Raw genomic sequence first — 12689 nt, 5'->3', positions numbered from 1 at the left:
TTTCCCCTTTATCATGTGTGCAACACTTAGGTAGTATATTTGGTAGTTGTGTAGAAAAAATATACAGGGTGATGCAAAATTTTAACCCTTAATAGTATAAAATTATTTTTTTTTCATCAAGAAATAAAGAAAATGCACCATATACCGAGTGCGCTGTATGTAGTTCTGAATGGTACATGTTCTTACTCCTCGGTTGTCATTCGTCAGCCATATTGTTATGAGGCAATGAGACATATTATGGGAAAGAATTTGTTATATTCTGAAAAAAAAAACAGTAGAAAGTACCAAATATGATATATTCAAGATAACTTCCCTTCTACGGTAGAGGACTCTGCTTGCACTCACATCATAAAGGGGGCAATGCTTTTCAATTTGAGCTTGATTTGGTTAAAATATGTGCAGAAGTTTCGGGTATATAGTAGTTAGGCGCAATGACCAACAATATAATATATATAAAAATGACATATGTTATATTGTTGAGATGTTATCTAACAACATATTTATACCAAATAAGACAGTTTCGAGGAAAATTGAAGAAAATAGTGTTTGAAGACATACTTTTTCGACTTAAGATGAGTGTCACGTGGTCTCATCAATCCTGCAAGGGTTAAATTGCTTCAAGTATAACAACAGGTACTAACTTCATTTTTTACATTTTTTGTTGTAATCTGTAGATTTTCTTTCCCCTTTATCATGTGTGCAACACTTAGGTAGTATATTTGGTAGTTGTGTAGAAAAAATATACAGGGTGATGCAAAATTTCAACCCTTAATAGTATAAAATTATTTTTTTTTCATCAAGAAATAAAGAAAATGCACCATATACCGAGTGCGCTGTATGTAGTTCTGAATGGTACATGTTCTTACTCCTCGGTTCATTCGTCAGCCATATTGTTATGAGGCATTGAGACATATTATGTGATAAAATCTGTTATATCCTGAAAAAAACAGTTAGAAAGTACCAAATATGATATCTACAAGGTAACTTCCCTTCTACGGTAGAGGACTCTGCTTGCACTCACATCATAAAGGGGGAATGCTCTTCAATTTGAGCTTTATTTCGTTAAAATATGTGCAGAAGTTTCGGAGATATAGCCTTTAGTATATAGTAGTTAGGTGCAATGCCCAACAATATAATATATATAAAAATGACATATGTTATATTGTTGAGATGTTACCTAACAACATATTTATACCAAATAAGACAGTTTTGAAGAAAATTGAAGAAAATAATGTTTGAAGACATACTTTTTCGACTTAAGATGAGTGTCACGTGGTCTCATCAATCCTGCAAGGGTTAAATTGCTTCAAATATAACAACAGGTACTAACTTCATTTTTTACATTTTTTGTTGTAATCTATAGATTTTCTTTCCCCTTTATCATGTGTGCAACACTTAGGTAGTATATTTGGTAGTTGTGTAGAAAAAATATACAGGGTGATGCAAAATTTCCACCCTTAATAGTATAAAATTATTGTTTTTTCATCAAGAAATAAAGAAAATGCACCATATACCGAGTGCGCTGTATGTAGTTCTGAATGGTACATGTTCTTACTCCTCGGTTGTCATTCGTCAGCCATATTGTTATGAGGCAATGAGACATATTATGGGAAATAATTTGTTATAGTCTGCAAAAAACAGTTAGAAAGTACCAAATATGATATATTCAAGGTAAATTCCCGTCTACGGTAGAGGACTCTGCTTGCACTCACATCATAAAGGGGGCAATGCTCTTCAATTTGAGCTTTATTTCGTTAAAATATGTGCAGAAGTTTCGGAGATATAGCCTTTAGTATATAGTAGTTATATGCAATGCACAACAATATAATATATATAAAAATGACATATGGTATATTGTTGAGATGTTACCTAACAACATATTTATACCAAATAGTACAGTTTTGAAGAAAATTGAAGAAAATAGTTTTTGAAGACATACTTTTTCGACTTAAGATGAGTGTCACGTGGTCTCATCAATCCTGCAAGGGTTAAATTGCTTCAAATATAACAACAGGTACTAACTTCATTTTTTACATTTTTTGTTGTAATCTATAGATTTTCTTTCCCCTTTATCATGTGTGCAACACTTAGGTAGTATATTTGGTAGTTGTGTAGAAAAAATATACAGGGTGATGCAAAATTTTAACCCTTAATAGTATAAAATTATTTTTTTTTCATCAAGAAATAAAGAAAATGCACCATATACCGAGTGCGCTGTATGTAGTTCTGAATGGTACATGTTCTTACTCCTCGGTTGTCATTCGTCAGCCATATTGTTATGAGGCAATGAGACATATTATGGGAAAGAATTTGTTATATTCTGAAAAAAAAAACAGTAGAAAGTACCAAATATGATATATTCAAGATAACTTCCCTTCTACGGTAGAGGACTCTGCTTGCACTCACATCATAAAGGGGGCAATGCTTTTCAATTTGAGCTTGATTTGGTTAAAATATGTGCAGAAGTTTCGGGTATATAGTAGTTAGGCGCAATGACCAACAATATAATATATATAAAAATGACATATGTTATATTGTTGAGATGTTATCTAACAACATATTTATACCAAATAAGACAGTTTCGAGGAAAATTGAAGAAAATAGTGTTTGAAGACATACTTTTTCGACTTAAGATGAGTGTCACGTGGTCTCATCAATCCTGCAAGGGTTAAATTGCTTCAAGTATAACAACAGGTACTAACTTCATTTTTTACATTTTTTGTTGTAATCTGTAGATTTTCTTTCCCCTTTATCATGTGTGCAACACTTAGGTAGTATATTTGGTAGTTGTGTAGAAAAAATATACAGGGTGATGCAAAATTTCAACCCTTAATAGTATAAAATTATTTTTTTTTCATCAAGAAATAAAGAAAATGCACCATATACCGAGTGCGCTGTATGTAGTTCTGAATGGTACATGTTCTTACTCCTCGGTTCATTCGTCAGCCATATTGTTATGAGGCATTGAGACATATTATGTGATAAAATCTGTTATATCCTGAAAAAAACAGTTAGAAAGTACCAAATATGATATCTACAAGGTAACTTCCCTTCTACGGTAGAGGACTCTGCTTGCACTCACATCATAAAGGGGGAATGCTCTTCAATTTGAGCTTTATTTCGTTAAAATATGTGCAGAAGTTTCGGAGATATAGCCTTTAGTATATAGTAGTTAGGTGCAATGCCCAACAATATAATATATATAAAAATGACATATGTTATATTGTTGAGATGTTACCTAACAACATATTTATACCAAATAAGACAGTTTTGAAGAAAATTGAAGAAAATAATGTTTGAAGACATACTTTTTCGACTTAAGATGAGTGTCACGTGGTCTCATCAATCCTGCAAGGGTTAAATTGCTTCAAATATAACAACAGGTACTAACTTCATTTTTTACATTTTTTGTTGTAATCTATAGATTTTCTTTCCCCTTTATCATGTGTGCAACACTTAGGTAGTATATTTGGTAGTTGTGTAGAAAAAATATACAGGGTGATGCAAAATTTCCACCCTTAATAGTATAAAATTATTGTTTTTTCATCAAGAAATAAAGAAAATGCACCATATACCGAGTGCGCTGTATGTAGTTCTGAATGGTACATGTTCTTACTCCTCGGTTCATTCGTCAGCCATATTGTTATGAGGCATTGAGACATATTATGTGATAAAATCTGTTATATCCTGAAAAAAACAGTTAGAAAGTACCAAATATGATATCTACAAGGTAACTTCCCTTCTACGGTAGAGGACTCTGCTTGCACTCACATCATAAAGGGGGCAATGCTCTTCAATTTGAGCTTTATTTCGTTAAAATATGTGCAGAAGTTTCGGAGATATAGCCTTTAGTATATAGTAGTTAGGTGCAATGCCCAACAATATAATATATATAAAAATGACATATGTTATATTGTTGAGATGTTACCTAACAACATATTTATACCAAATAAGACAGTTTTGAAGAAAATTGAAGAAAATAATGTTTGAAGACATACTTTTTCGACTTAAGATGAGTGTCACGTGGTCTCATCAATCCTGCAAGGGTTAAATTGCTTCAAATATAACAACAGGTACTAACTTCATTTTTTACATTTTTTGTTGTAATCTATAGATTTTCTTTCCCCTTTATCATGTGTGCAACACTTAGGTAGTATATTTGGTAGTTGTGTAGAAAAAATATACAGGGTGATGCAAAATTTCCACCCTTAATAGTATAAAATTATTGTTTTTTCATCAAGAAATAAAGAAAATGCACCATATACCGAGTGCGCTGTATGTAGTTCTGAATGGTACATGTTCTTACTCCTCGGTTGTCATTCGTCAGCCATATTGTTATGAGGCAATGAGACATATTATGGGAAATAATTTGTTATAGTCTGCAAAAAACAGTTAGAAAGTACCAAATATGATATATTCAAGGTAAATTCCCGTCTACGGTAGAGGACTCTGCTTGCACTCACATCATAAAGGGGGCAATGCTCTTCAATTTGAGCTTTATTTCGTTAAAATATGTGCAGAAGTTTCGGAGATATAGCCTTTAGTATATAGTAGTTATATGCAATGCACAACAATATAATATATATAAAAATGACATATGGTATATTGTTGAGATGTTACCTAACAACATATTTATACCAAATAGTACAGTTTTGAAGAAAATTGAAGAAAATAGTTTTTGAAGACATACTTTTTCGACTTAAGATGAGTGTCACGTGGTCTCATCAATCCTGCAAGGGTTAAATTGCTTCAAATATAACAACAGGTACTAACTTCATTTTTTACATTTTTTGTTGTAATCTATAGATTTTCTTTCCCCTTTATCATGTGTGCAACACTTAGGTAGTATATTTGGTAGTTGTGTAGAAAAAATATACAGGGTGATGCAAAATTTTAACCCTTAATAGTATAAAATTATTTTTTTTTTCATCAAGAAATAAAGAAAATGCACCATATACCGAGTGCGCTGTATGTAGTTCTGAATGGTACATGTTCTTACTCCTCGGTTGTCATTCGTCAGCCATATTGTTATGAGGCAATGAGACATATTATGGGAAAGAATTTGTTATATTCTGAAAAAAAAAAACAGTAGAAAGTACCAAATATGATATATTCAAGATAACTTCCCTTCTACGGTAGAGGACTCTGCTTGCACTCACATCATAAAGGGGGCAATGCTTTTCAATTTGAGCTTGATTTGGTTAAAATATGTGCAGAAGTTTCGGGTATATAGTAGTTAGGCGCAATGACCAACAATATAATATATATAAAAATGACATATGTTATATTGTTGAGATGTTATCTAACAACATATTTATACCAAATAAGACAGTTTTGAGGAAAATTGAAGAAAATAGTGTTTGAAGACATACTTTTTCGACTTAAGATGAGTGTCACGTGGTCTCATCAATCCTGCAAGGGTTAAATTGCTTCAAGTATAACAACAGGTACTAACTTCATTTTTTACATTTTTTGTTGTAATCTGTAGATTTTCTTTCCCCTTTATCATGTGTGCAACACTTAGGTAGTATATTTGGTAGTTGTGTAGAAAAAATATACAGGGTGATGCAAAATTTCAACCCTTAATAGTATAAAATTATTGTTTTTTCATCAAGAAATAAAGAAAATGCACCATATACCGAGTGCGCTGTATGTAGTTCTGAATGGTACATGTTCTTACTCCTCGGTTCATTCGTCAGCCATATTGTTATGAGGCATTGAGACATATTATGTGATAAAATCTGTTATATCCTGAAAAAAACAGTTAGAAAGTACCAAATATGATATCTACAAGGTAACTTCCCTTCTACGGTAGAGGACTCTGCTTGCACTCACATCATAAAGGGGGCAATGCTCTTCAATTTGAGCTTTATTTCGTTAAAATATGTGCAGAAGTTTCGGAGATATAGCCTTTAGTATATAGTAGTTAGGTGCAATGCCCAACAATATAATATATATAAAAATGACATATGTTATATTGTTGAGATGTTACCTAACAACATATTTATACCAAATAAGACAGTTTTGAAGAAAATTGAAGAAAATAATGTTTGAAGACATACTTTTTCGACTTAAGATGAGTGTCACGTGGTCTCATCAATCCTGCAAGGGTTAAATTGCTTCAAATATAACAACAGGTACTAACTTCATTTTTTACATTTTTTGTTGTAATCTATAGATTTTCTTTCCCCTTTATCATGTGTGCAACACTTAGGTAGTATATTTGGTAGTTGTGTAGAAAAAATATACAGGGTGATGCAAAATTTTAACCCTTAATAGTATAAAATTATTTTTTTTTCATCAAGAAATAAAGAAAATGCACCATATACCGAGTGCGCTGTATGTAGTTCTGAATGGTACATGTTCTTACTCCTCGGTTGTCATTCGTCAGCCATATTGTTATGAGGCAATGAGACATATTATGGGAAAGAATTTGTTATATTCTGAAAAAAAAAACAGTAGAAAGTACCAAATATGATATATTCAAGGTAACTTCCCTTCTACGGTAGAGGACTCTGCTTGCACTCACATCATAAAGGGGGCAATGCTTTTCAATTTGAGCTTGATTTGGTTAAAATATGTGCAGAAGTTTCGGGTATATAGTAGTTAGGCGCAATGACCAACAATATAATATATATAAAAATGACATATGTTATATTGTTGAGATGTTATCTAACAACATATTTATACCAAATAAGACAGTTTTGAGGAAAATTGAAGAAAATAGTGTTTGAAGACATACTTTTTCGACTTAAGATGAGTGTCACGTGGTCTCATCAATCCTGCAAGGGTTAAATTGCTTCAAGTATAACAACAGGTACTAACTTCATTTTTCACATTTTTTGTTGTAATCTGTAGATTTTCTTTCCCCTTTATCATGTGTGCAACACTTAGGTAGTATATTTGGTAGTTGTGTAGAAAAAATATACAGGGTGATGCAAAATTTCAACCCTTAATAGTATAAAATTATTGTTTTTTCATCAAGAAATAAAGAAAATGCACCATATACCGAGTGCGCTGTATGTAGTTCTGAATGGTACATGTTCTTACTCCTCGGTTGTCATTCGTCAGCCATATTGTTATGAGGCTATGAGACATATTATGGGAAATAATTTGTTATAGTCTGCAAAACAGTTAGAAAGTACCAAATATGATATATTCAAGGTAAATTCCCGTCTACGGTAGGGGACTCTGCTTGCACTCACATCATAAAGGGGGCAATGCTTTTCAATTTGAGCTTTATTTCGTTAAAATATGTGCAGAAGTTTCGGAGATATAGCCTTTAGTATATAGTAGTTAGGTGCAATGCACAACAATATAATATATATAAAAATGACATATGGTATATTGTTGAGATGTTACCTAACAACATATTTATACCAAATAGTACAGTTTTGAAGAAAATTGAAGAAAATAGTGTTTGAAGACATACTTTTTCGACTTAAGATGAGTGTCACGTGGTCTCATCAATCCTGCAAGGGTTAAATTGCTTCAAATATAACAACAGGTACTAACTTCATTTTTTACATTTTTTGTTGTAATCTATAGATTTTCTTTCCCCTTTATCATGTGTGCAACACTTAGGTAGTATATTTGGTAGTTGTGTAGAAAAAATATACAGGGTGATGCAAAATTTCAACCCTTAATAGTATAAAATTATTGTTTTTTCATCAAGAAATAAAGAAAATGCACCATATACCGAGTGCGCTGTATGTAGTTCTGAATGGTACATGTTCTTACTCCTCGGTTGTCATTCGTCAGCCATATTGTTATGAGGCAATGAGACATATTATGGGAAATAATTTGTTATAGTCTGCAAAACAGTTAGAAAGTACCAAATATGATATATTCAAGGTAAATTCCCGTCTACGGTAGGGGACTCTGCTTGCACTCACATCATAAAGGGGGCAATGCTTTTCAATTTGAGCTTTATTTCGTTAAAATATGTGCAGAAGTTTCGGAGATATAGCCTTTAGTATATAGTAGTTAGGTGCAATGCCCAACAATATAATATATATAAAAATGACATATGTTATATTGTTGAGATGTTACCTAACAACATATTTATACCAAATAAGACAGTTTTGAAGAAAATTGAAGAAAATAATGTTTGAAGACATACTTTTTCGACTTAAGATGAGTGTCACGTGGTCTCATCAATCCTGCAAGGGTTAAATTGCTTCAAATATAACAACAGGTACTAACTTCATTTTTTACATTTTTTGTTGTAATCTATAGATTTTCTTTCCCCTTTATCATGTGTGCAACACTTAGGTAGTATATTTGGTAGTTGTGTAGAAAAAATATACAGGGTGATGCAAAATTTCCACCCTTAATAGTATAAAATTATTGTTTTTTCATCAAGAAATAAAGAAAATGCACCATATACCGAGTGCGCTGTATGTAGTTCTGAATGGTACATGTTCTTACTCCTCGGTTCATTCGTCAGCCATATTGTTATGAGGCATTGAGACATATTATGTGATAAAATCTGTTATATCCTGAAAAAAACAGTTAGAAAGTACCAAATATGATATCTACAAGGTAACTTCCCTTCTACGGTAGAGGAATCTGCTTGCACTCACATCATAAAGGGGGCAATGCTCTTCAATTTGAGCTTTATTTCGTTAAAATATGTGCAGAAGTTTCGGAGATATAGCCTTTAGTATATAGTAGTTAGGTGCAATGCCCAACAATATAATATATATAAAAATGACATATGTTATATTGTTGAGATGTTACCTAACAACATATTTATACCAAATAAGACAGTTTTGAAGAAAATTGAAGAAAATAATGTTTGAAGACATACTTTTTCGACTTAAGATGAGTGTCACGTGGTCTCATCAATCCTGCAAGGGTTAAATTGCTTCAAATATAACAACAGGTACTAACTTCATTTTTTACATTTTTTGTTGTAATCTATAGATTTTCTTTCCCCTTTATCATGTGTGCAACACTTAGGTAGTATATTTGGTAGTTGTGTAGAAAAAATATACAGGGTGATGCAAAATTTCCACCCTTAATAGTATAAAATTATTGTTTTTTCATCAAGAAATAAAGAAAATGCACCATATACCGAGTGCGCTGTATGTAGTTCTGAATGGTACATGTTCTTACTCCTCGGTTGTCATTCGTCAGCCATATTGTTATGAGGCAATGAGACATATTATGGGAAATAATTTGTTATAGTCTGCAAAAAACAGTTAGAAAGTACCAAATATGATATATTCAAGGTAAATTCCCGTCTACGGTAGAGGACTCTGCTTGCACTCACATCATAAAGGGGGCAATGCTCTTCAATTTGAGCTTTATTTCGTTAAAATATGTGCAGAAGTTTCGGAGATATAGCCTTTAGTATATAGTAGTTATATGCAATGCACAACAATATAATATATATAAAAATGACATATGGTATATTGTTGAGATGTTACCTAACAACATATTTATACCAAATAGTACAGTTTTGAAGAAAATTGAAGAAAATAGTTTTTGAAGACATACTTTTTCGACTTAAGATGAGTGTCACGTGGTCTCATCAATCCTGCAAGGGTTAAATTGCTTCAAATATAACAACAGGCACTAACTTCATTTTTTACATTTTTTGTTGTAATCTATAGATTTTCTTTCCCCTTTATCATGTGTGCAACACTTAGGTAGTATATTTGGTAGTTGTGTAGAAAAAATATACAGGGTGATGCAAAATTTTAACCCTTAATAGTATAAAATTATTTTTTTTTTCATCAAGAAATAAAGAAAATGCACCATATACCGAGTGCGCTGTATGTAGTTCTGAATGGTACATGTTCTTACTCCTCGGTTGTCATTCGTCAGCCATATTGTTATGAGGCAATGAGACATATTATGGGAAAGAATTTGTTATATTCTGAAAAAAAAAAACAGTAGAAAGTACCAAATATGATATATTCAAGATAACTTCCCTTCTACGGTAGAGGACTCTGCTTGCACTCACATCATAAAGGGGGCAATGCTTTTCAATTTGAGCTTGATTTGGTTAAAATATGTGCAGAAGTTTCGGGTATATAGTAGTTAGGCGCAATGACCAACAATATAATATATATAAAAATGACATATGTTATATTGTTGAGATGTTATCTAACAACATATTTATACCAAATAAGACAGTTTTGAGGAAAATTGAAGAAAATAGTGTTTGAAGACATACTTTTTCGACTTAAGATGAGTGTCACGTGGTCTCATCAATCCTGCAAGGGTTAAATTGCTTCAAGTATAACAACAGGTACTAACTTCATTTTTTACATTTTTTGTTGTAATCTGTAGATTTTCTCTCCCCTTTATCATGTGTGCAACACTTAGGTAGTATATTTGGTAGTTGTGTAGAAAAAATATACAGGGTGATGCAAAATTTCAACCCTTAATAGTATAAAATTATTGTTTTTTCATCAAGAAATAAAGAAAATGCACCATATACCGAGTGCGCTGTATGTAGCTCTGAATGGTACATGTTCTTACTCCTCGGTTCATTCGTCAGCCATATTGTTATGAGGCATTGAGACATATTATGTGATAAAATCTGTTATATCCTGAAAAAAACAGTTAGAAAGTACCAAATATGATATCTACAAGGTAACTTCCCTTCTACGGTAGAGGACTCTGCTTGCACTCACATCATAAAGGGGGCAATGCTCTTCAATTTGAGCTTTATTTCGTTAAAATATGTGCAGAAGTTTCGGAGATATAGCCTTTAGTATATAGTAGTTAGGTGCAATGCCCAACAATATAATATATATAAAAATGACATATGTTATATTGTTGAGATGTTACCTAACAACATATTTATACCAAATAAGACAGTTTTGAAGAAAATTGAAGAAAATAATGTTTGAAGACATACTTTTTCGACTTAAGATGAGTGTCACGTGGTCTCATCAATCCTGCAAGTGTTAAATTGCTTCAAATATAACAACAGGTACTAACTTCATTTTTTACATTTTTTGTTGTAATCTATAGATTTTCTTTCCCCTTTATCATGTGTGCAACACTTAGGTAGTATATTTGGTAGTTGTGTAGAAAAAATATACAGGGTGATGCAAAATTTTAACCCTTAATAGTATAAAATTATTTTTTTTTCATCAAGAAATAAAGAAAATGCACCATATACCGAGTGCGCTGTATGTAGTTCTGAATGGTACATGTTCTTACTCCTCGGTTGTCATTCGTCAGCCATATTGTTATGAGGCAATGAGACATATTATGGGAAAGAATTTGTTATATTCTGAAAAAAAAACAGTAGAAAGTACCAAATATGATATATTCAAGGTAACTTCCCTTCTACGGTAGAGGACTCTGCTTGCACTCACATCATAAAGGGGGCAATGCTTTTCAATTTGAGCTTGATTTGGTTAAAATATGTGCAGAAGTTTCGGGTATATAGTAGTTAGGCGCAATGACCAACAATATAATATATATAAAAATGACATATGTTATATTGTTGAGATGTTATCTAACAACATATTTATACCAAATAAGACAGTTTTGAGGAAAATTGAAGAAAATAGTGTTTGAAGACATACTTTTTCGACTTAAGATGAGTGTCACGTGGTCTCATCAATCCTGCAAGGGTTAAATTGCTTCAAGTATAACAACAGGTACTAACTTCATTTTTTACATTTTTTGTTGTAATCTGTAGATTTTCTTTCCCCTTTATCATGTGTGCAACACTTAGGTAGTATATTTGGTAGTTGTGTAGAAAAAATATACAGGGTGATGCAAAATTTCAACCCTTAATAGTATAAAATTATTGTTTTTTCATCAAGAAATAAAGAAAATGCACCATATACCGAGTGCGCTGTATGTAGTTCTGAATGGTACATGTTCTTACTCCTCGGTTGTCATTCGTCAGCCATATTGTTATGAGGCAATGAGACATATTATGGGAAATAATTTGTTATAGTCTGCAAAACAGTTAGAAAGTACCAAATATGATATATTCAAGGTAAATTCCCGTCTACGGTAGGTGACTCTGCTTGCACTCACATCATAAAGGGGGCAATGCTTTTCAATTTGAGCTTTATTTCGTTAAAATATGTGCAGAAGTTTCGGAGATATAGCCTTTAGTATATAGTAGTTAGGTGCAATGCACAACAATATAATATATATAAAAATGACATATGGTATATTGTTGAGATGTTACCTAACAACATATTTATACCAAATAGTACAGTTTTGAAGAAAATTGAAGAAAATAGTGTTTGAAGACATACTTTTTCGACTTAAGATGAGTGTCACGTGGTCTCATCAATCCTGCAAGGGTTAAATTGCTTCAAATATAACAACAGGTACTAACTTCATTTTTTACATTTTTTGTTGTAATCTATAGATTTTCTTTCCCCTTTATCATGTGTGCAACACTTAGGTAGTATATTTGGTAGTTGTGTAGAAAAAATATACAGGGTGATGCAAAATTTCAACCCTTAATAGTATAAAATTATTTTTTTTTCATCAAGAAATAAAGAAAATGCACCATATACCGAGTGCGCTGTATGTAGTTCTGAATGGTACATGTTCTTACTCCTCGGTTCATTCGTCAGCCATATTGTTATGAGGCATTGAGACATATTATGTGATAAAATCTGTTATATCCTGAAAAAAACAGTTAGAAAGTACCAAATATGATATCTACAAGGTAACTTCCCTTCTACGGTAGA

This window comes from Thermobia domestica, chromosome 18 (assembly GCF_964235325.1).
Source record: "Thermobia domestica chromosome 18, izTheDome1.hap1.1, whole genome shotgun sequence".
Taxonomy (NCBI): domain Eukaryota; kingdom Metazoa; phylum Arthropoda; class Insecta; order Zygentoma; family Lepismatidae; genus Thermobia; species Thermobia domestica.
This window is presented reverse-complemented; position numbering follows the sequence as displayed.